Source organism: Ictalurus punctatus, chromosome 27 (assembly GCF_001660625.3).
Source record: "Ictalurus punctatus breed USDA103 chromosome 27, Coco_2.0, whole genome shotgun sequence".
Classification (NCBI taxonomy): Eukaryota; Metazoa; Chordata; class Actinopteri; order Siluriformes; family Ictaluridae; genus Ictalurus; species Ictalurus punctatus.
The window spans coordinates 3,786,526-3,809,413 of NC_030442.2; positions in this window are offsets into that span (position 1 = coordinate 3,786,526).

Consider the following 22,888-nt stretch of genomic DNA (forward strand, 5'->3'; position numbering starts at 1 on the left):
GACGCACACACATAACGCTCGCGCGCGCACACACACACACACACACACACACACACACGCACACAAGCAATCACGGCGCGCGGAGAGAGGGGAAAAAAAGCGCCCAACCCCGTGCGCGTGCTTATGTGTGTGCGTAAAAGCTGAGCTCCTGATGCGGAACAATCAGCAGCGCTCCGCGCGCCTCTCTCTCTCTCCAGCTCTCGCTCTCTCTCCCGCTCGCTCGCTCTCTCTCTCTCTGGGCGGCGCCATGGCAACGGAACAGCTTCAATTAGAGGAGAAGAAAGAGCTTCCCCCTCGGCACGGCACCGAGCGGCGCGAGTGTCAACGAGCACGAAAGGAGGCGCGTGCGTATGTGTGTGCGCGAGCAAGCGAGACGGTAGAGAGCAGACAGCGGGGAAAATGATCGAGAGGGAGAGTGTGTGTGTGCGTGCTTGCGAGAGGGAACTGTGTGTCTGCGCGAGCGCTCGGAAACAAGCGGCAGACAGAAAGACAGAGAGAGAGAGAGGGAGGAGGAGGGGGGGAGAGACAGATAGAGTGTGTGTGTGTGTGTGTGTGTGTGTGTGTGCGCGCGCTCGTGTTTCCTGTGAGCTGATAAAAATTAAATATTGCGGCGAGCAGCGATCGTCGGGGCCCAAGCACCTCCTCAATCACTCCGTCACCACATGTAAACGAGTCCGTTGTCTTTTTTTCTGTTCTTTTCTTTCTTTTTTCAGTTTCACATTTAACCAGCGACGACTCCCCCCCCCCTCCCCCTCCCCCTCTCCCCCACACTGTTTGGCAGGAGATGAGTCACAACGAGTCCAATTTATAGCAAGTCTGAGTCAACCGGGTCAAACTAGGACACGCTCGTATTTTTATTACCTTCGGGTCACACAGGGCTGCGCGGCGCTCAGGACGGTTTCGGAATTGTTAACGCGGCGTGAAAGCGTAAACGGATTCGTGTCCTAGGTAGACAGTGTCACGTTCAGGAGAACGCGCCATTTGCACTCACACACACGATTCACACTGAGAGCTGGAACAATCCAGTGGGTTGCGTTGCCATCTGAGCTTGTTTCCTCCAGGTGTCCTCTGGGTTCTCAGGGTTTCCTCCAGGTGTCCTCTGGGTTCTCGGGTTTCCTCTGGGTTTTCCGGTTTCCTCTAGGTTTCCTTCGGGTTCTCAGGGTTTCCTCTGGGTTCTTCGGATTTCCTCTGGGTTCTCTGGTTTGATCCAGATTTCCTCTGGGTCCTCGGGTTTCCTCTAGTTTCTTAAGGTTTCCTCTGGCTTCTCAGGGTTTCCTCCGGGTTTCCTCTGGGTTCTTCGGTTTTCCTCTGGGTTCTCCAGTTTCCTCCAGGTTTCCTCTGGGTTCTCTGGGATTTTTCCGGGTTCTTCGATTTCCTCCGGGTTCTCCGGTTTCCTCCAGATTTCCTCTGGCTTCTCAGGGTTTCCTCCGGGTTCTTCGGGTTTCCTCTGGGTTCTCCAGTTTCCTCCAGGTTTCCTCTGGGTTCTCCGGTTTCCTCCAGATTTCCTCTGGCTTCTCAGGGTTTCCTCCGGGTTTCCTCTGGGTTCTTCGGTTTTCCTCTGGGTTCTCCAGTTTCCTCCAGGTTTCCTCTGGGTTCTCTGGGTTTTTTCCGGGTTCTTCGATTTCCTCCGGGTTCTCCGGTTTCCTCCAGGTTTCCTCTGGGTTCTTCAGGTTTCCTCCGGGTTCTCCGGTTTCCTTCAGGTTTCCTCTGGGTTCTTCAGGTTTCCTCCGGGTTCTCCGGTTTCCTCCAGGTTTCCTGTGGGTTCTTCAGGTTTCCTCCGGGTTCTTCAGATTTCCTCCAGGTTTCTCCGGTTTCCTCCGGGTTTCCTCTGGGTTTCCTCCGGGTTTCCTCAGGGTTCTCGGGTTTCCTCCCAAAACATTCCAGTAGGAGGAGTTCTTCGTCACTGTTCGAACTCGTGATACGACGTGTGCACCGGCACCGCATTTACTGCCACTGCGACCAAAAGACGGTGGACCACAAAGTTCTGGCTGTGTGCGAAATTTTAACTTGATTCTCGTGTAAAATCCACCAGCACGATTACGGCGAACGAGCTGCGAATACTCTAGCCATGATTTGTTGAAAAATAAACTAAAGGTGTTAACACACAATGGGAAAAAAATAAACCCAAACCCCCCCCCCCCCCCATTACCTGAAGCTCACCGTGGAGAACGTTGGTGCTGACCCGAGCGCGTGTTCTGGGAGGAAGTAGCGGACATCGCTGGGGAAGTGTGAAGCTAGTACAGTTGCGAACAATGTTCACGCTGATTAGTGGGATGTGTAATTTTGGTTAGACGCTGTGTGTGTGTGTGTGTGTGTGTGTGTGTGTGTGTGTGTAGCTACTAGCGTTTCTCATCGGAATGAAGAGACGGGCCACGCCAACAAGAGACACGAGAGACTCAGTAGCGCGGCGAGGGTGAAGGGATTGTCTGAAAGCACGTTCTCTTAATGAGACCGTGAGAGAGAGAACGAGAGAGTGTGGGTGATGTCAACACCGCGTGTGTGTGTGAGAGAGAGAGAGAGAGAGGGAGAGAAAGAGAGAAACTGGTAGCCACCGGGTGAAGATCTTGCCTTTTGGCTGACCGGGTCAGCAGGGTTAAGCTGCAGTAAACAGGCAGTGAGGGGTGTGTGTGTGTGTGTGTGTGTGTGTGAGAGAGAGAGAGAGAGAGAGAGAGAGAGAGAGAGAGAGGGGGACCGCAGGCTGTGGTGTTATTCGATATGATCTAGCTTGATGCAGGCATCTCTGGGAAGCACCAGCTCCAGCCCAGTTAATCAACGCTAGCTCGCTAGTTACACGATCTATTTTTAGCATTTGCTAGCGGATTTTTTTGTATTACCCCACCCCACCTCCTCACCCCTCAAAAAATATATAGCTTTTTTTCCCTCATAGTTTTCTACTCTGTAACTATAGCTAGATTATTTTGTACATTTAAAAAATAATAATATTAGTAATATAGCTATGTCAGTTTGGCGGTAATCTATTAATGCTAGCCGGTTAGCTACGGCTGTGAAACACTGACGTGCAGCTAGGAGCGATGTTGTACGCTCTGACAGATAATACTGACGCGGACGTCTAGTCACGTAGATGTGAGACTGTTATTTAGCTTTCGCTAGCGAAGGGAGTGCTGTGCCCATCTCTCTTGTTAATAATGTTAGCTAGCTAGTAGGTGTGTGAGGTGAGCAGCTCAGTGCCAGGTTCCAGTGCACTCCCTCTCCAGAGCTAACGCTAATAGCTACTGGATAATGCTAAACTAGCTAATCTGAGTTTATGCTAATAGCTACTGGATAATGCTAAACTAGCTAATCGGAGTTAATGCTAATAGCTACTGGATAATGCTAAACTAGCTAATCGGAGTTAATGCTAATAGCTACTGGATAATGCTAAACTAGCTAATCGGAGTTAATGCTAATAGCTACTGGATAATGCTAAACTAGCTAATCGGAGTTAATGCTAATAGCTACTGGATAATGCTAAACTAGCTAATCGGAGTTAATGCTAATAGCTACTGGATAATGCTAAACTAGCTAATCGGAGTTAATGCTAATAGCTACTGGATAATGCTAAACTAGCTAATCGGAGTTAATGCTCACTACATGTTGTTCTTCCATTTCATTCAGCTGTGATGTTAAAGAACATCATCTACTTCTCTATCGGTCTCTCTCTCTCTCTCGATCTGTCTCGCTCTCATTCTGTCTGTCTCTCTCATTCTGTCTGTCTCGCTCTCATTCTGTCTGTCTCATTCTGTCTGTCTGTCTGTCTCATTCTCTCTCTCTCTCATTCTGTGTCTCGCTCTCATTCTATCTGTCTGTCTCATTCTGTCTGTCTGTCTGTCTCATTCTGTCTCTGTCTCATTCTGTGTGTCTCGCTCTCATTCTGTCTGTCTGTCTCATTCTGTCTGTCTGTCTGTCTCATTCTGTCTGTCTGTCTGTCTGTCTCATACTGTCTCTGTCTCATTCTGTCTCTCATTCTGTCAGTCTCTCTCATTCTGTCAGTCTCTCTCATTCTGTCTGTTTCTCTCTCATTCTGTCTGTCTCTCTCTCTCATTCTGTCTCTGGCTTTCTCTCTCATTCTGTCTCTCTGTCTCTCTCATTCTGTCTGTCTCTCTCATTCTGTCTCTGGCTTTCTCTCTCATTCTGTCTCTCTGTCTCTCTCATTCTGTCTGTCTCTGTCTTGCTCATTCTGTCTCTGTCTCACTCTCTCTCATTCTGTCTGTCTCTCTCTCTCATTCTGTCTGTTTCTCTCTCTCATTCTGTCTCTCTCGCATTCTGTCTGTCTCTCTCTCTCATTCTGTCTGTCTCTCTCTCACATTCTGTCTGTCTCTCTCTCATTCTGTCTGTCTCTCTCTCATTCTGTCTGTCTCTGTCTTGCTCATTCTGTCTCTGTCTCACTCTTTCATTCTGTCTCTCTCACTCTTTCATTCTGTCTGTCTCTCTCTCTCTCATTCTGTCTCTCTCTCTCATTCTGTCTTTTTTTCTCCCGCTCTCATTCTGTATGTCTCTCATTCTGTCTCTCTCTCACTCTGTGTCTCGCTCTCATTCTATCTGTCTGTCTCATTCTGTGTGTCTGTCTGTCTCATTCTGTCTCTCTCTCATTCTGTGTCTCGCTCTCATTCTATCTGTCTGTCTCATTCTGTCTGTCTGTCTGTCTCATTCTGTCTGTCTGTCTCATTCTGTCTCTCTCTCATTCTGTGTCTCGCTCTCATTCTATCTGTCTGTCTCATTCTGTCTGTCTGTCTGTCTCATTCTGTCTGTCTGTCTGTCTGTCTCATTCTGTCTGTCTGTCTCATTCTGTCTCTCTCTCATTCTGTGTGTCTCGCTCTCATTCGGTCTGTCTGTCTCATTCTGTCTGTCTGTCTCATTCTGTCTGTCTGTCTCATTCTGTCTCTCATTCTGTCAGTCTCTCTCATTCTGTCTCTCGCATTCTGTCTGTTTCTCTCTCATTCTGTCTGTCTCTCTCATTCTGTCTCTGGCTGTCTCTCTCATTCTGTCTCTCTGTCTCTCTCATTCTGTCTGTCTCTGTCTCTCATTCTGTCTGTCTCTGTCTCTCATTCTCTCTGTCTCTGTCTTGCTCATTCTGTCTCACTCTCTCTCATTCTGTCTGTCTCTCTCTCTCATTCTGTCTCTCTCTCTCATTCTGTCTTTCTTTCTCCCGCTCTCATTCTGTATGTCTCTCATTCTGTCTCTCTCTCACTCTGTCTATCTGTCTCTGTCTCTCATTCTGCATCTATCTCTGTCTCTCATTCTGTCTCTCTCTCTCTCTCTCTCTCTCTCTCTCTCTCTCTCTCTCACTCTCTCTCTCTCTCACTCTCTCTTCAGAGGCTGCTCTTGTCCTCCCGCTGGTGATTGATAACGTAAGCGCTGCTATTTTGGACTAGCGAGTGTCGGCACGAAAAACAGCAGCACTGCAGGGCGAGACGAGCTACACACTCACACACTCTCACTCACACACACACACACACACTCTCACACACTCACACGCGCTAGTAAACAAAATCCTATCCTCTCTTCTACCTCTTTCTTCTCTCTCTCTCTCTCGCTCGCTCTCATTCTCTTTAAACTCACTCTCAAGGGAGATCAGCATGTTTACACCTTACACACACACACACACACACACACACACACACACACACACACACACTGGAGTCCCGTGCCAGGGTGTAATTGTTATTTACACAAACTCTGGCGTAAATCAGGAGAGCTGAATCAGTGTGACACACACACACACATGCACGCATGCACGTGCACCATGCATAGACACACACAAACGTTCTGTCACACATGCAAACCCCCGCTTTCTTACACACACACACACACACACACACACACACACACACACACACACACACACGCTGTTATCTGTACGGCCTGTTCCCTTGGCCTATATTACACACAGCTAAAAAAAGCCTACACCCTCTTTCACTCATTTCTGTCTCGCTGTCTGTCTCTCTCACACACACACGCACACACACACACACACATACACACACACACACACACACACACACGTCTCTGGCTCCCTCTTTATTAAATGCCTTTGGCTCTAATCGGAGCCCCCGTTGAATTCTCCTTCTTTGACTGACACAGGATTCGGAAGCGTACTAAGACTCCAAATTCATGTGTGTATATATGTGTGTGTGTGTGTGTGTGTGTGTGTGTGTGTGTGTGTGTGTGTTTCTCTAGGCAGCATTCCACCCCCCCCCTCCCACACACACACTTTCCTCTCTTTCCATCCGGTGCTAATCTCGCTCACGCTCCTCACGCAATCTCCCGCTCCTGAAAGAGAAAATCCATTTAGTCGGAAAGAATCTCTCTCCCTCTCTCGCGCACACACACACACACACACACACACACACGCACACACACACACGTTCTCTTTCTCTCTCTCTGCCCCTCTCTCACGCGCACGCACACACACTCTCTCTCTCTCTCTCTCTCTCTCTCTCTCTGGATGACGTATTTTGTTTTTTTCCCCCATCTTTCCGAGCTCCACTGCACTGAAATCGTTAAATTTCACGCACGAGTAAAGATGGCGTTCCTGTGGTACGAGCCGTTCTGCCGCGGGTCGTTTCCCTCGCCGTGTTTACCGTTTACGGGTTGAAACGTCGCTACGCAAGCTAGGCCAGCTATTGGTGTGAATCACCGTCGTTACCCTGTGCGTCAACAAGTGTTTACAGAAGCAGGAGGCGGAGCCATCACTGGCGAATCAGAGCGGGCGAGGCCGGGCGGTGAGAGAAATGAACGGAACTTTATGCAGATTAGGGGCGTGACCAATTTCGGATCCATTATTCAGATTGAACGGGTAACGGTTTATCGGATGTTCATCAGGATATTTACAGCAGTTTAAATGAAGCTGCTAGTTTGTTTATAAAATAAATCATGTTTTAAATAACCGACGTCATTTTTCTAGTTGGGATCGGTTCTGAACTGGAGCCAGAATATTCTACAAAACGAAACGTGCGAGAAGGCCCGCGGTTCCTCGACGGTTCTCTCCAGCGAGCCGGCACTTCAAAGGACGTGACGGTGCAGCGGTGTCCGGGACGAGTCCCGTTAACCTCAACGTTCGCGTTCGATTTTAAGACACCGCGTCCTTTCTGACGAATATTCGGGTCCGGTGTATAAATACAGGACATATCTCCAACACGTACGGACGGGATTAGTTTCAAAGACGCGCGACATAAATAATTGTCTCCGTCTTCATGCGGTTCGGGACGTGCACGTGCGGAGAGTAAACGTGAAAACATTTCCCACGTCAAACCGTTACTCCAAACGCCGTCCCAATAGTTTCGGAAAGGAGCTGCAGTCGATCTGCGTTACGGATAAAACAGCCACGCGTCGGGTGTTCGCAACGACGTCAAATAAATGGCATTTCGCCCCGTTAGCGTTCTCCGAATAGCCCATTATTTTATGTGTGTGTGTGTGTGTGTGTGTGTGTGTGTGTGTGTGTGTGTGTGTGTGTGCGCATGTAGTGAATAACGTTTTGAGTCGTTAATCAAAAACACGAAGCAGAAATGCGATTAAAAGTTCCCGCTGCAGATTGAACGCGGTGTGTGTGCGTGTGTGTGTGTGTGTGTGTGTGTGTGTGTGTGTGTGTGTGTGTGTGTGTGTGTGTGTGGGTGTGCGTCAGCTGATAGGGTAGGGGGGGGGACATGTCTCATTTCGTGTCGTCGGGATCATCGGAGTAAAAAGGAACGGTGGTGGTTTTGATTTGCGTCAGGACGAAGCCCGAATGCTAAGTGCTAGCGTGCGTGCCTTGGGCGAGTCACTCGTGCGAACGCGTCAGTAGATGAGATGATGTTGACACACAACACGGTCAGCAAACATCACACACACACACACACACACACACACACACACACACACACACACACACACACACACACACGTTATGTTGCAGCTAGGTAAACGGCGTTTGTGAGGTCACCGAATGAATCATGTGCGTGACTAAGCTGCAGTATCTTTACAGGGAAATAAATAAATAAATAAAATCCTCACGTCGCTGGTCGTTTATTGATTTTATTTATTTATCTTTACGCTTCATGGCGGATTTAAAACGAGTTCAGGTGAGCTTGCCCTTTCCGTAACCTCACTGTACGGTCCAGTACGCCGTCTCGGGTTTCAGAGCGACACGTTAGATGAGTCGTAGTTAAGGAGAGCGTGACGGAGGTGCAGTGACGAGACGAGACGAGACTGGACGAGACTAGACTAGACGAGCAGCGTGTCCTCGCACCTCCAGCGGTGACGGTTCGATCCTGAGCTCGGGTTACCGCCTGCACGGACCTCGTGCGTCTTCCGCCGTTCTCTGGTTTCCTCTCGGCTCTCGAAAACACGCCGGGGGCGGAGCCGCTACTCCGAGCAGGTGTGGACGAGTGCGTCATGCTTCACGGCGTTCCCGGGATAGACTCCGGCTCCTTCGTCACGCTAACCGGGATCACTAGGGAGGAATAAACAAAGGGAAATGGCTTCAATACGTTCCTAATAATAATAATAATAATAATAATAATAATAATAATAATAATAATAATAATGTGTTGATTTCTTTAGACATGTATATGCAAAAGAGAAAAAAACAAAGATCTACAGAAGGGAGTGCACAGTAGTGCTGCTACACTGTTCTGTGTGTGTGTGTGTGTGTGTGTGTGTGTGTGTGTGTGTACTCCTGTGGGCTTCTCAGCCCCGAAGGCGTTTTGTTCCCCCTCCCTGATGCGGCCTCCGGCTTTTGCTAATCCTCTCAAGACACACACACACACACCCACACACACACACACACATACACACACAGCGCTCCTGAGACGTGCCACGCTGCTTCTTATCTCCACACTTGACTGAGCTCTGTTCCCCACACACACACACACACACACACACACGGATCAGCGTAGCACTCGCACATACCTAGCGCAGCATGGCCTAATCTTCCACTCCACGCTGATGAGGAAACGTACACGAGTAATTCCGACTCTAGAGAAACGTGTAAATTAAGAGCGATTGTTTGTACGTTCTGTAATTACAGCTATAAACGCGTGTACGTTAGCGTTAGCGTTAACGTTGCCACGAGGTGTTTAGGATTCATTCACCTCTTATAAATCGCTCGCACGATTCTCAAGAGGACGCGGGTTGTGGAGTCTGATCGTTATCTGCCTTCAGGTTTACTTGTTTTTTTGTTTTGTTTTTTGTTTATTTTTTTATTTTTTTTGGAAAATCCGCTCTTACAGACGAAGATTTGTATATTGATCCGTTTTTTTTCAGCGAGTCATATCGTTAGACTCGGCTCACCGGTGAATCGACTGCTTAGAAACAGCGCTACGTCGGTTTCCGTGTACGTATGTGTACTCCAAGTATTCCACGTTTTGTGCAGCGTTCGGTGTGATCGGCGATAGATCGACGCAGAACGTCTGGAAACGTAGATGTTGAATCGGCGCAAAGCTGATAAATGGAGCGCAAAAAAAGGAGGCGGAGTTAGTATGTGTTTTATGGTAGCTGAGGCACTGCAGTAGCTGAGCTGCGTTACTGGGAGAGTTCTTGTTTTAATGCTCTGGGCGTGGCTTGTTTTTAACAACCTAGGCGTGGCTTGTTTTTATGTCCTGGGCGTGGCTTTTTTTCCCACCCCGGGCATGATTTGTTTTTAACGACCCGGGTGTGTGGTTGTTTTAATACCCCGGGCGTGGCTTGTTTTAATGCCCCGGGTGTGTGGTTGTTTTAATACCCCGGGCGTGGCTTGTTTTAATGCCCCGGGTGTGTGGTTGTTTTAATACCCCGGGCGTGGCTTGTTTTAATGCCCCGGGTGTGTGGTTGTTTTAATACCCCGGGCGTGGCTTGTTTTAATGCCCCGGGTGTGGCTTGTTTAATGCCCCGGGTGTGGCTTGTTTAATGCTCTGGGTGTGGCTTGTTTTTAACGACCCAGGCGTGGCTTGTTTTTATGCCCCGGCCGTGGCTTGTTTTTAAGGACCCGGGTGTGGCTTGTTTTAATAGCCTGGGCGTGGCTTGTTTTAACACCTAGGCCGTGACTTGTTTTAACGACCCAGGCGTGGCTTGTTTTTATGCCCCGGGCGTGGCTTGTTGTTACACCCTGGGCGTGACTTGTTTTTAAGGCCCTGGGCATGACTTGTTTTTAAGGCCCTGGGCATGACTTGTTTTTAAGGCCCTGGGCATGACTTGTTTTTAACGACTGGGGCGTGGCTTGTTTTTAACGACCCGGGCGTGTGGCTTGTTTTAATGCTGCGGGCGTGGCTTGTTTTAACGACCCTGGTGTGGCTTGTTTTTATGCCCTGGGTGTGGCTTGTTCTTATGCCCTGGGCGTGGCTTGTTCTTAAGGCTTGACTTGTTTTTACACCCTGGGCGTGACTTGTTTTTAACGACCGGGGCGTGGCTTGTTTTTAACGACCCGGGCGTGGCTTGTTTTAATGCCCCAGGCGTGTGGCTTGTTTTAATGCCCCGGGCGTGGCTTGTTTTAATGCCCCAGGCGTGTGGCTTGTTTTAATGCCCTGGGCGTGTGGCTTATTTTAATGCCCCGGGCGTGGCTTGTTTTAATGCCCCGGGCATGGCTTGTTTTAATGCCCTGGGCGTGTGGCTTATTTTAATACCCAGGCCGTGACTTGTTTTAACGACCCTGGCTTGGCTTGTTTTTATGCCCCGGGCGTGGCTTATTTTTAACGACCCGGGCGTGGCTTGTTTTTAACGACCCGGGCGTGGCTTATTTTTACGTCCCGGGCGTGGCTTGTTTTTAACGACCCGGGCGTGGCTTGTTTTTACGCCCGGGACGTGGCTTGTATTTAACGACCTGGGCGTGGTTTGTTTTTACGTCCCGGGCGTGGCTTGTTTTTAACGACCCGGGCGTGGCTTGTTTTTAACGACCCGGGCGTGGCTTGTTTTTACGCCCGGGACGTGGCTTGTATTTAACGACCTGGGCGTGGTTTGTTTTTACGTCCCGGGCGTGGCTTGTTTTTAACGACCCGGGCGTGGCTTGTTTTTAACGACCCGGGCGTGGCTTGTATTTAACGACCTGGGCGTGGCTTGTTTTTACGCCCCGGACGTGGCTTGTATTTACTGGAGGTTGTTCAGTTCGTCCAGTTGAGTCGAGTTAACATTTATGGAAGGAGTCTCCAGTGTCAGCGCTCTTTTGCACACGTCATCTCTGAGATCTGTTATTAATCACTAGGGGTCAAAGTTCACCGAAAGAACAGAGTTCCTTCCCTGAATGGAGACCGGTCGCATTTCTAAAATTAGTTGAACCGGAATTTAAGCTTTTCCGTGGAATCTTAGTGTAAATATAAATATAAGGTCGGGTCATGAGGAGAGCAGCCTCCGCAAACTGAGCCTTCTCTCTCTCCCTCACACGTACACACACACACACACAGGCATGCACACACACGCCCTCAGCGCAGTCCTCAATTAGAGTCTTGGCACTCGCCGCGCTATCCCATAATCCTCTTTGATGTCAGGAGGAGAGGTCAGCGGAGGGTCATTGCCAGGGCGCGCGCGCGCACACACACGCACGCAAGCGCTCTAGAAATTTATCACACACACTTCATGTGACTGAGCGAGGCTGTTTTTCCTTTCACAACCCTTCCTTCCTTCTCTCTCTCTCCTGGAACATCTGTGTGCAATTGAAGTGGCGCATAAATTATTCTTCAGCAGCGCCACGTCTCTCTCTCTCTCTCTCTCTCTCTCTCTCTCTCTCTCTTCGCTCGTGCTCTCTCTCTCTCTCTCTTCTCTCTCTCTCTTCGCTCGTGCTCTCTCTCTCTTTACTCGTTCTCTCTCTTCTCTCTCTCCGCTCATGCTCTCTCTCGCTCTCTTTCTTCGCTCGTGCTCGCTCTCTCTCTCTCTCTCTCTCTCTCTCTCTCTCTCTCTCTCTCTCTCTCTTACACAAAAACACGAGGTTTACCGAGAGCGCAGCTCGGCCTGCTGTAGAGTCTCACGGCGCTGCTGCACAATGGGACATCCTGTTTCCTGGAACACACACACACACACACACACACGAACACACACACACACGGTCTATTGTATATTGTGTAGCACGCTCTATCGTAGTGTGTTAACCCTTTCCAACTCCCTTTCTGGAATCTTCCTTGCCTTTCCGTATGCGGTGTATAAGGTTTCTAAGGTGCGTCTGAGAAAGACATGCAATATAGGTAACACCTCTGCACACTTTCAGGGGCACGTGTGTGTGTGTGTGTGTGTGTGTGTGTGTGTGTGTGTGTGTGTGTGTGTGCATGAGTAATGTGCCAGCAAGCGTCTGAGTCTGCGTTTACTGCCTCCACAAGCAGCCCAAGACTAACAGCACAGCCCAGCTGATGAATATTTAACGTGTGTGTGTGTGTGTGTGTGTGTGTGTGAGAGAGAGAGAGAGAGAGAGAGAGAGAGAGAGAGAGAGAGAGAGAGAGAGAGAGAGAGAATGAGTGTGTGCGTGCGTGCACACTGAGTAGCTAGAATCATTTATTAATGCCGGCTGAGGGAGAGATGAATAGATCGGCTGTGTACACAGTGCCAGTGCAGGGTGGATGGCGGCTCGCTGTGTGTGTGTGTGTGTGTGTGTGTGTGTGTGTGTGTGTGTGTGTGTGTGTGTTAATGTGTGTGCCGTTTCACACAGGCATTCATGCGTCACTGTGCGTCTTTGTCTGTTTGTGCACGAGTCGAACTCCGTGTGTGTGTGAGAGAGAGAGAGAGAGAGAGAGAGAGAGAGAGAGAGAGAGAGAGAGAGAGAGAGAGAGAGAGGCATTGCCATATATAGGCACACATCCATTATTAATCACTTCATCCAGGATTGATGAAAAGTGGACCGTCGCCTGAGTAACCAGACCTACTAAACACACACACACACACACACACACACACACACACACACCCCAATAAAGAATTCTCTCAGATTTTTGCATCCCTTCATCGCATCAATTAAAACCTCCACATAAACTTTTTCCAAATATTTTTCACACACTGTTTATTTTATAAAGCTGAATCAGCTCCTCGAGTCGCGTCCCGTCGCCTTTTATGAGATTTTATAGTTAAAAGAGAGAGAGAGAGAGAGAGAGAACGCTTAGTATCCGGGACGCGGTGTTCCTGAGGAGGTGAGGAGTCGCCAAAATCTCCACCGGAGTCAGAGTGTAATTAATCATCATCGTTAATCTTCTATTAAAACCTGAAGTACGGCTCCGGAACCTTCTCTCGGGTTAAAGCAGAAGTGTGTGTGAACACCGTGTGTGTGTGTGTGTGTGTGTGTGTGTGTGTGTTTCCACTCTGAAGCCGGTTATTTTCCTCCAGCAGCGGAGATTTCTTCGTCTTGTACCACAGCAATCATTTCTCTGAGGTTAGTACAGTATATCACACTGGGTTTCTTTAGTTTTTTTTTTTTTTTATCCATTTACGGTTACGTTTCAAATAAAGTTGGAGCGAGTTAGTTCTCCTTTACGTCGTGGTAGCTATAGCTATTAGCAAGCAAAAAAAAAAAAAAAAAAAAAAAACGTAGACAAAAAAGCGTGAAGTCCTCCATCTTGAAGACGTGGTGCGGAAAACAACAACAACAACAACAACAACAACAACAACAACAACAGCGTAACGCTACAGCGCTTCCTCCGACACTGGAGACTCCTTCCATACATGCTCAACAGACGTGTCTCTTTACTTTAAAAAAAAAAAAAACGTCACCATGTTGACAGACCTGTTTTTGTTTTAAAGAAAAAAAACAAGCGGTGTGTGTGTGTGTGTGTGTGGGGGGGGGGGTTAAGCTGAGATTAGTTCACACACACACACACACACGTGCACACACTCACACTCATACGGCTCTGCGGTGTAACGTTAACACTCAACCACAGGGCTCCACAGTAGTTTGGGACTTTCCCCTTTTCACCTCAGAGAAAGTGTAAGTGAGTGTGTGTGTGCGTGTGTGTGTGTGTTTGAGTGTAAATGTGTCTTAAACGCACGTGTTTGTGTGTGTGTGTGTGTTTGAGGGTGTGTGTAGGCGGGAATGCCAGTCATCTCAGAACCGAGAGAGTGCGATGAGTAAAAGAGAGAGTGAGAGAGAACAGGAACAAAGTGCAGACGCAAAAGAAGAAAACAAACTGATGGTGAGAGAGAGAGAGAGAGAGAGAGAGAGAGAGAGAGAGAGTGTGTGTGTGTGTGTGTGTGTGTGTGTGTGTGTGTGTGTGTGTGTGTGTGTGTGTGTGTGTGTGTATGGTTTGCTTTTACTTTCTTTGTTAAGTAATAACTGCCACTTTTAGCGCACCACCATTTTTCAAAATCTCATTTTCTAAGTGTGTGTGTGTGTGTGTGTGTGTGTGTGTGTGTGTGTGTGTGTGTGTGTGATCATAGTTACCTTTGCTTCCAGTCATGAAGGAGAAATGTAATCAGGTGCTCATCTGAATTTTTCTTCCTATTGTAATAGGCAGTATAGAGGGGTCAAAGGGCAGGACTTTCTCTCTCTCTCTCTCTTTCACACACTCACACACACACACACACACACACACACACACACACACACACACACACAATTTAATGAGCAAACACAGCTTTTAAAAATGTATCTTGTCCTCATGACTGAACACAGTTATATATTACATCATGTTTGTTTGTTTGTTTGTTTGTTTATTTTCCTCAGATCCTCACATAACCGTGCGTCTAGCTTTCGGCTCCACCGTACGCATTCGCGGTTCAGAACGCTTTCGGATTTCAGCCAGGTTCTTCCTTCAGACGAGATGGCTTTTTCCGCGTACACTAACCTGCTCGAGTTCACGTCTACGACGCTCGCCGGCGTCCCGTACAGATAAAGAGTGACGAGTGGCGATCACCGGGGTCCAAGCATTCTTCCGCAGGTAGCAGCAGCGCACCCCCCCCCCCCCCCCACACACACACACACACCTGTACCTGCTTTGTGTAAGGGTACAGAGAAGTCATGTAGCACAAACGTGAAGTCGATCTCTGTTTTCTGCTGACACTCTGAACCCCCCCACCCCCCCCACCCCCCCCATTTGAACACCAAACATATTAAGAAGAGGGTTTACTTGAATTATCCGTGATGAGAGATCAGATGTATAAAAGCTACACTTGGAAACAGCGGAAACACGTTTTCACAGCGCGAGAGCGTCGTATCGGGTCAGATCGGACAATTCCCGTGGCCATTCCCGTGGCTGTATCGTTGCGATGTGGAGGTGTGGCTTCACTTCTTCTCCTTGTTTTGATTGATTGATTGATTGATTTGATTTGCGGTGGCGTTCACAGGCCTGTCTGGAGCAAACGGGTTTGACAATCCGTGACAATCCTGTACTGTACGATCTCTCCAAGTCTAAAAATGCTTCGGAGCAGTTGTCATGACGATTCGATATGATTTCTAGGAGAAGCGGGGGGGGCTATTTTGCATATAATGCAAATGAAGTAATCTGAATGGCCCGTCGTGACTGAGTGCTAGCGTTCCAGCATTAGTGCTTGGACCCCGTTTTGCTCTTCTTCTACATCTTCATTACGGCAACTTGTTTCCTCGACGTACCATGAGATCACATGTAACTATAAACGGATAAAGCGTACACGCCATTGTTTAACACACGGACAATTGCCAAACTGCTCAGGTGTAAGAGAAATAAATTCACCGCTTCTTCAAACTGCCTCGTCGTTGATTGGTTTTCTAGAACGGCACGGAACTGTGTGTGTGTGTGTGTGTGTTTGGGGGGGTGTGAGTGTGCTTTTTTTTGTGTACGTTCAAAGTGTATATTCCTGCAGGATCCCTGTGCTGTCCCCCCCCCCCCCTCCCCATGTAAAGAAAAGAGCGACGTCCACTCATCACGCCACATCTCTGATAAATGGTTGAGATTCAGAGTAATGGATTAGTGCCATTACGCGGATGAGTGAAGCGCAGGATGAGAGAGAGAGAAGGGGATGTTGGAGAGAGGGAGCGTGAGAGAGAGAAGGGGATGTGAGAGAGAGTGAGAGAGAGAGAGAGAGAGAGAAAGAAGGGGACGTGAGAGAGAAGGGGATATTAGAGAGAGAGAGAGAGAGAGAGAGAGAGAGAGAGAGAGGGGGGGATATGAGAGAGAGAGAGAGAGAGAGAGAGAGAGAGAAAGAAGGGGACGTGAGAGAGAAGGGGATATTAGAGAGAGAGAGAGAGAGAGAGAGAGAGAGAGAGAGAGAGAGAAAGAAGGGGACGTGAGAGAGAAGGGGATGTTAGAGAGAGTGAGAGAGAAGGGGATGTTGGGAGAGAGAGAGAGAGAAGGGGATGTGAGAGAGAAGGGGGTGTTAGAGAGAAGGGGATATTGGAGAGAGGGAGAGTGATGGAGAGAAAGAGAAGGGGATGTGAGAGAGAGTGAGAGAGAAGGGGATGTGAGAGAGAGTGAGAGAGAAGGGGATGTTAGAGAGAGAGAGAGAGAGAGAGAGAGAGAGAGAGAGAGAGAAGGGGATGTTAGACAGAGAGAGAAGGGGATGTGAGAGAGAGAGAGAGAGAAGGGGATGTTACAGAGAGAGAAAGAGAAGGGGATGTGAGAGAGAGAGAGAGAGAGAGAGAGAGAGAGAGAAGGGGATGTGAGAGAGAGAGAGAGAGAGAGAGAGAGAGAGAGAAGGGGATGTTAGAGAGAGAGAGAGAGAGAGAGAGAGAGAGAGAAGGGGATGTGAGAGAGAGGGGGGATGTTGGCGAGAGAGAGAGAGAGAGAGAAGAGGATGCTAGAGAGAGAGAGAGAGAATTGGATGTTAGAGAGAGAGAGAGAGAGAGAGAGAGAAGGGGATGTGAGAGAGAGAGAGAGAGAGAAGGGGATGTTAGAGAGAGAGAGAGAGAGAGAGAGAGAGAGAGAATTGGATGTTAGAGAGAGAGAGAGAGAGAGAGAGAGAGAGAGAGAGAATTGGATGTTAGAGAGAGAGAGAGAGAGAGAGAGAAGGGGATGTGAGAGAGAGAGAGAGAAGGGGATGTGAGAGAGAGAGAGAGAGAGAGAGAGAGAGAGAGAGAATTGGATGTTAGAGAGAGAGAGAGAGAGAGAAGGGGATGTGAGAGAGAGAGAGAGAGAAGGGGATGTGAGAGAGAGAGAGAGAGAGAGAGAAGGGGATGTGTGAGAGAGAGAGAGAGAAGGGGATGTGTGAGAGAGAGAGAGAGGGGGATGTGAGAGAGAGGGGGGGGGGATGTTAGCGCAAAGTGAGGTTGAAAATTGTGAGAGATCGTGAGTGAAAGTGAGCGAAGGGAAATGCGTGTGTGTGAGAGGGAGAGAGAGATGGGGAGAGAGAGATGGGAGAGAGAGATGGGGAGAGGGAGAGAGAGATGGAGAGAGGGATGGAGGCGTGCTGGGAGATTAAGGAGAGGCGTTTTGGCGGCGCGCTGCTCGGCTCCTCCCCCCCGCTGTGATGTTACGAGTCTGGCGGTTGGTGCTGTTGCTCAGAGACGCTGCACGAGCGGCTTTTCCCCTAAACTCCAGCTCTCGCTTTTTTCCCTCTTTTCCTTCCAGCTGTGCCGTGTGGTGTTCCGTTTGTTTTTTCCGCTGTGCCGTGTTTCAGTGCGCTTCACGCTCACCTGCAGATGCGGCGCTTAAAAAAAATCAAATAAAATTTGATAAAAATGACTGTTCGTTACTTTACCTTGTGTTGCCCTGTTTTTCCCCCAAGCATGCTGACTCAAACATCTCTGTGCCTCTGTCCGCTTGCTCTGTTTCCTCGACGCTTTCTCGCAGTTTTTTTCTCTCTCACTTCTTCTTTCATCTGTTTTTCTCTGTGCCGCCGTGTTCGTCTCTGTTTTTCTCTGTGCCGCCGCGTTCGCGTCCCTTTTTTCTCTGTGCCGCCGTGTTCGCGGCTCCGTTTCTTTCTCTGTGCCGCCGTGTTCGCGTCCCTTTTTTCTCTGTGCCGCTGTGTTCGTCTCTGTTTTTCTCTGTGCCGCCGTGTCCGTCTCCGTTTTTCTCTGTGCCGCCGTGTCCGTCTCCGTTTTTCTCTGTGCCGCCGTGTTCGTCTCTGTTTTTCTCTGTGCCGCCGTGTTCGCGGCTCCGTTTCTTTCTCTGTGCCGCCGTGTTCGTCGCTGTTTTTCTCTGTGCCGCCGTGTTCGTCTCTGTTTTTCTCTGTGCCGCCGTGTTACGTCTCTGTTTTTCTCTGTGCCGCCGTGTTCGTCTCCGTTTTTCTCTGTGCCGCCGTGTTCGTCTCCGTTTTTCTCTGTGCCGCCGTGTTACGTCTCTGTTTTTCTCTGTGCCGCCGTGTTTGAGTCTCTGTTTTTCTCTGTGCCGCCGTGTTCGCGTCCCTTTTTTCTCTGTGCCGCCGTGTTCGCGTCTCTGTTTTTCTCTGTGCCGCCGTGTTCGCGTCTCTGTTTTTCTCTGTGCCGCCGTGTTCGCGGCTCTGTTTTTCTCTGTGCCGCCGTGTTCGCGGCTCTGTTTTTCTCTGTGCCGCCGTGTTCGCGGCTCCGTTTCTTTCTCTGTGCCGCCGTGTTCGCGTCTCTGTTTATCTCTGTGCCGCTGTGTTACGTCTCCGTTTTTCTCTGTGCCGCCGTGTTCGTCTCCGTTTTTCTCTGTGCCGCCGTGTTCGTCTCCGTTTTTCTCTGTGCCGCCGTGTTCGTCTCCGTTTTTCTCTGTGCCGCCGTGTTCGTCTCTGTTTTTCTCTGTGCCGCCGTGTTACGTCTCCGTTTTTCTCTGTGCCGCCGTGTTACGTCTCCGTTTTTCTCTGTGCCGCCGTGTTCGTCTCCGTTTTTCTCTGTGCCGCCGTGTTCGTCTCTGTTTTTCTCTGTGCCGCCGTGTTCGTCTCTGTTTTTCTCTGTGCCGCCGTGTTCGTCTCTGTTTTTCTCTGTGCCGCCGTGTTCGTCTCTGTTTTTCTCTGTGCCGCCGTGTTCGTCTCTGTATTTCTCTGTGCCGCCGTGTTCGCATCTCTGTTTTTTTTCCCTCTGTGCCTCCGTGTTCATCTCTGTATTTCTCTGTGCCGTCCTGTTCGCGTCTCCGTTTTTTTTTCCTCCGTGCCGCCGTGTTTCTGTTCCTCCGTGCCGCCGTATTCACGTCTCCGTTTTTCCCCGTGCCGCCGTCTTCGCGTCTGTTTTTCTCTGTGCTGCTGTGTTCGCATCTGTTCGCATCTCATCCCATCGGTCTGTATCTAATTTCCCTTTTGTTTATGTAAGTCGCTTTTCTTTAACAGTTTTCCTGTGTGTACTTTTTCTCTGTGCTAAAATTCCCTGTGCTGTGTCTATCTCTCTTTATTTCTATGCACAGCTTCACTTATTTGTGTGTTTTGATCTCTGTGCTGTTTCTATTTTCCGGTGCTTTTTTCCCCTTGCCCCAGCCCCCCAAGCACTATTAGTGTCTCTGTGCTATAATATTTGTCTGTAGTTTTTCTGTGTTGCTCCTGTCTTAAATTTTTCCCCCGTGTCGTTACTGTGACTGTGTTTTTATTTCCTGTGGTGTTAATTTTCTGTGATTTCTATCTCTGTGCTGCTTTATAGGTCTAGTGTTTTTTTGTCCCCCCCCACCCCCCCTCCACATTCTGGGTGTGTATCTCCACCTTTTCTCTGTGCTGTTTCTGTCTCTCTTTTCCCTATGTTCTTTTTTAATGCACAGTTTGTTCCCTCACCCTCGTGTCTCTCTTCTCTGTACTGCGGTGTTTATTTTTCTCTGTGCATGGTTTTCACACGTGGACCATCTGTCGTTCTCTGTGTCAGTTGTGTATCTTTTTGTTTTCGTTTCTCTCGCTGCTTCTTTTCTCTGGGCTGTTGGTGGCCCTGATGTTTCGGTGTCTCTAGTTTTCTTTCTGTATTATTTCTGTTTCTATTGTTTTCTTTTTTATATATATATCTCTAGGGTGTATATTTCTGGTGTGTGTCCCTAGTTCTTCTCTGTGCCGTATATCTTGCTGTAGTTTTGCTCTGTGTCGTTTTTGTCTCTGGTGTTTATTTAATTTTATTTTATTTTATGTGCTATTTGGTCGTCATTTCCCTCTCAGGCCGTTCCTCTTGTGTTGCTTTCCAGCGCTTCTTTCTCTCCGTTGTGTGCGCTTCTAGAGACTCTCTGTGTTGGTTGTACACCTTTAGTTGTGTTTTTTTTCTTCTTCTCTGCTCTGTTATAGCTCGCATGTGTGTATTTAATGTTTCTTCACGCCTCTGCGTCCGTTCCGGATATTCTCTGTGCTGGTTGAGTGTTTTGTTTGTGCAGAAGATCTCTGTGTCTTTTTCTGTGAGCTTTCTTGTCGCATTCTCTGTCACGTCTCGCTGCATAAAGTCTGTGTGTGTGTGTGTGTTTATTTATTTATTTTTTTCTTCTCACTGTTACGTTTGGGTCTCTGTGTTCTTGCCTGTGTTTCTGTATCGTATCACTGCGTTATGTTTGTGTTTCGGCTGCCGTTGCCGAACTCGCGGCTCCGCGTAGAGAACGAAAGATCGCCTGTCACGGGAAACATCTGTATTTTCCTCTGCTTTCTAACAGCATCGTTGTTTAGTTTTTTTTTGTTTTGTTGTTTTCTCTGTGCTGTCTCTCTCTCTCTCTCTCTCACACACACACACACACACACACACACGGCAAGAGTGGAGTCAACAGCTGTCAGTGGGTGCATTAGTGTGGTTAGAAGGGATGTCTGAGAGGGCATATTTCCTCACACGCGTGTGTGTGTGTGTATGCCAAGGGCACAAACAAGTGAACAAAATCCCCTGTGTCACAGCGTGACTGTTCCGCATTAGCACTGCTAGAGAGGCGAGGAGTATTGTGTGTGTGTGTGTGTGTGTGTGTGTGCGTGTTGCTTAATTTAGCACATGACCGGCTACTCAAGCGCTGTTTAGTGACATTCATCCTCAGTGCCAGAAGAGCGGGAGACAGGGGAGGGTGGGGGAGACGAGGCAACATCGGAAGGCGGAGCTTTCGCAGGACGCGTTGTTTGCGTTGGGAGACGAGCGACAGGAAGTGAACCACAGTTCCCATTTCCTGTGCGCTGAATGGGATATGAGCTCAGGATATTATATGTTGATGAACTGTTTTAGAGCAGCAGCAGCGACAGTAGCGCAGGCTTGTATCAGCGTGCTCGAGGACCTGGTACAGCTGTTTTCTGTCCGTCGGAACGTTCTTTGCGTAAGGAGTCTCCAGTGTCAGAGGCGAAGCCCAAAATAAGATGTTGAGGATCGAGGACGTTCTTGAACGGGTGAAATATCGCGAGCACAATGTACTTCGCTGTTTCAAACTTTATACGGTGGTGATGATGAAGATGAGCCATAAATGTATAATAATAATAATAATAATAATAACAATTTTCTTGTGTACAAAATGAGTTGAAATGAATGAATGTCATTAGAGTTATTCGAATTATTTATCTACAGCAATACATATGGGAATTACGTCGTCGTGTGTGTGTGTGTGTGTGTGTGTGAGAGAGAGAGAGAGAGAGTGAAGGTGAAGACCTGGTTATTCGAGTGTTAAGGTTCCACACCTCTGGTCTGCTGGAGAAACATGAAACTGCCTCCCATATGATTTCATTGGTAGGTCCTCACACACACACACACACACACACACACATATACACACGCACTCCAGCACAGCCTTACGCTGCTGATTAGAAAATACATTATTCATAACGAATCTGTGGCCCTGAATGAACAAGACGAGAGAGACGGAGGGGAGGAGAGAGAGAGCGAGAGAGAGAGAGAGAGAGAGAGAGAGAGAGAGAGCGAGAGAGAGAGAGAGAGAGAGAGAGAGAGAGACTCCTGAATGTGAATTTTTTTAATAGCACAATCAAAATGGCTGCCATCACATTAGCATTCGAGGAAACCCATTTTCCTCATCCTTTCACGTGCTAGCTTGGTGGTTAAAGTTGCGTGCTAGCAGGGAGGAGGTTTGGAAGAAATTCAGGTCAGTGTAGCGTTGTTTAGCGCGCTACAGCATTTGAGAGAAAAAAAAAAAACATCTATAGTTGTGGTACTTTGGACAAAAACGCACCGAATCATTTTAATCCCAGCTGTCCAGTCGGGTATCGTCCTTTTAGTCAAATAGGGAAAAAAAAAACAAACAATCAAAAGAGTTTGGTGAGATTTCCGCAAAAAAACAAAACAAAAAACTTGGAAAGTTGCATGCTAAATTTTTTTTTTTTAAATAAAAAACCTCGACAGTCACGAAAATAAACTCGGTGAAAATCCCGTACGGCCTGATTAGAACGCGCGCGTTAACGTAAAAACATCATGACGGAACTACCGTACAAGCCGAGCTGTCATAACATTTTTTTTTAAATAATGACCAATCAGATTCGAGAATTCAGCCATGCTGTGGTGTCAAATTTTCACTAACGTTTCCACGGAGCATGTCCGCATCTCTAAACGCAACTTTACGCAGCGTTAGCATACCCGCGCGCATCGGAGAAGGCGGGTGCGGCCTGTTAGCGGCGCAGGAAACGGTTTAATTACAATCGCCGTTTAATTGTATTGACGAGTTTCGCGAGTGCGAAAACGTGACGTCTTGTCGTTGTTGTTTTGTTTTTTTTTCTCTTGAGTACAAAGATGAATTATTATTTAGTTTCTGAGTAGTATCGGTCAACAAAATGAGCACTACCTTGCTTTTGATTGCTTTTCACAGCGAGCTAGCGCTGCAGTGAGCACATTAGCCAGTCGTAAACAGCTAGCTCATAGCTACGTCGAATAACAAGTATAGACACGTTCTAGCGTAAATCCGCAAACACCACCGCCGTGGGTAATCATTAAAAATGTAATAAATAGTTGTTTTCATTGTTGAACTAAACAAACAAACATGTGAAGTTAAAGAATATGAATTACTATAGACAACGTACAAGGAGTGTAACAAAGACAGCACGAGAGCGATGAGATAAAAGGTGAGTGTGTGAGGGTGTGTAGTGTCTGACGAGGCAGAGGTGTGTTAAGGAGGGGTGAATGTGTGTGTGTGTGTGTGTTCGTACTGACCTCTGTAATTGACCCTGCCGCTCGCACGCACACACCCGACACTCAGACATCCGCGGCGGCTAATCGGCCGGCAACCACGCTGCCTGT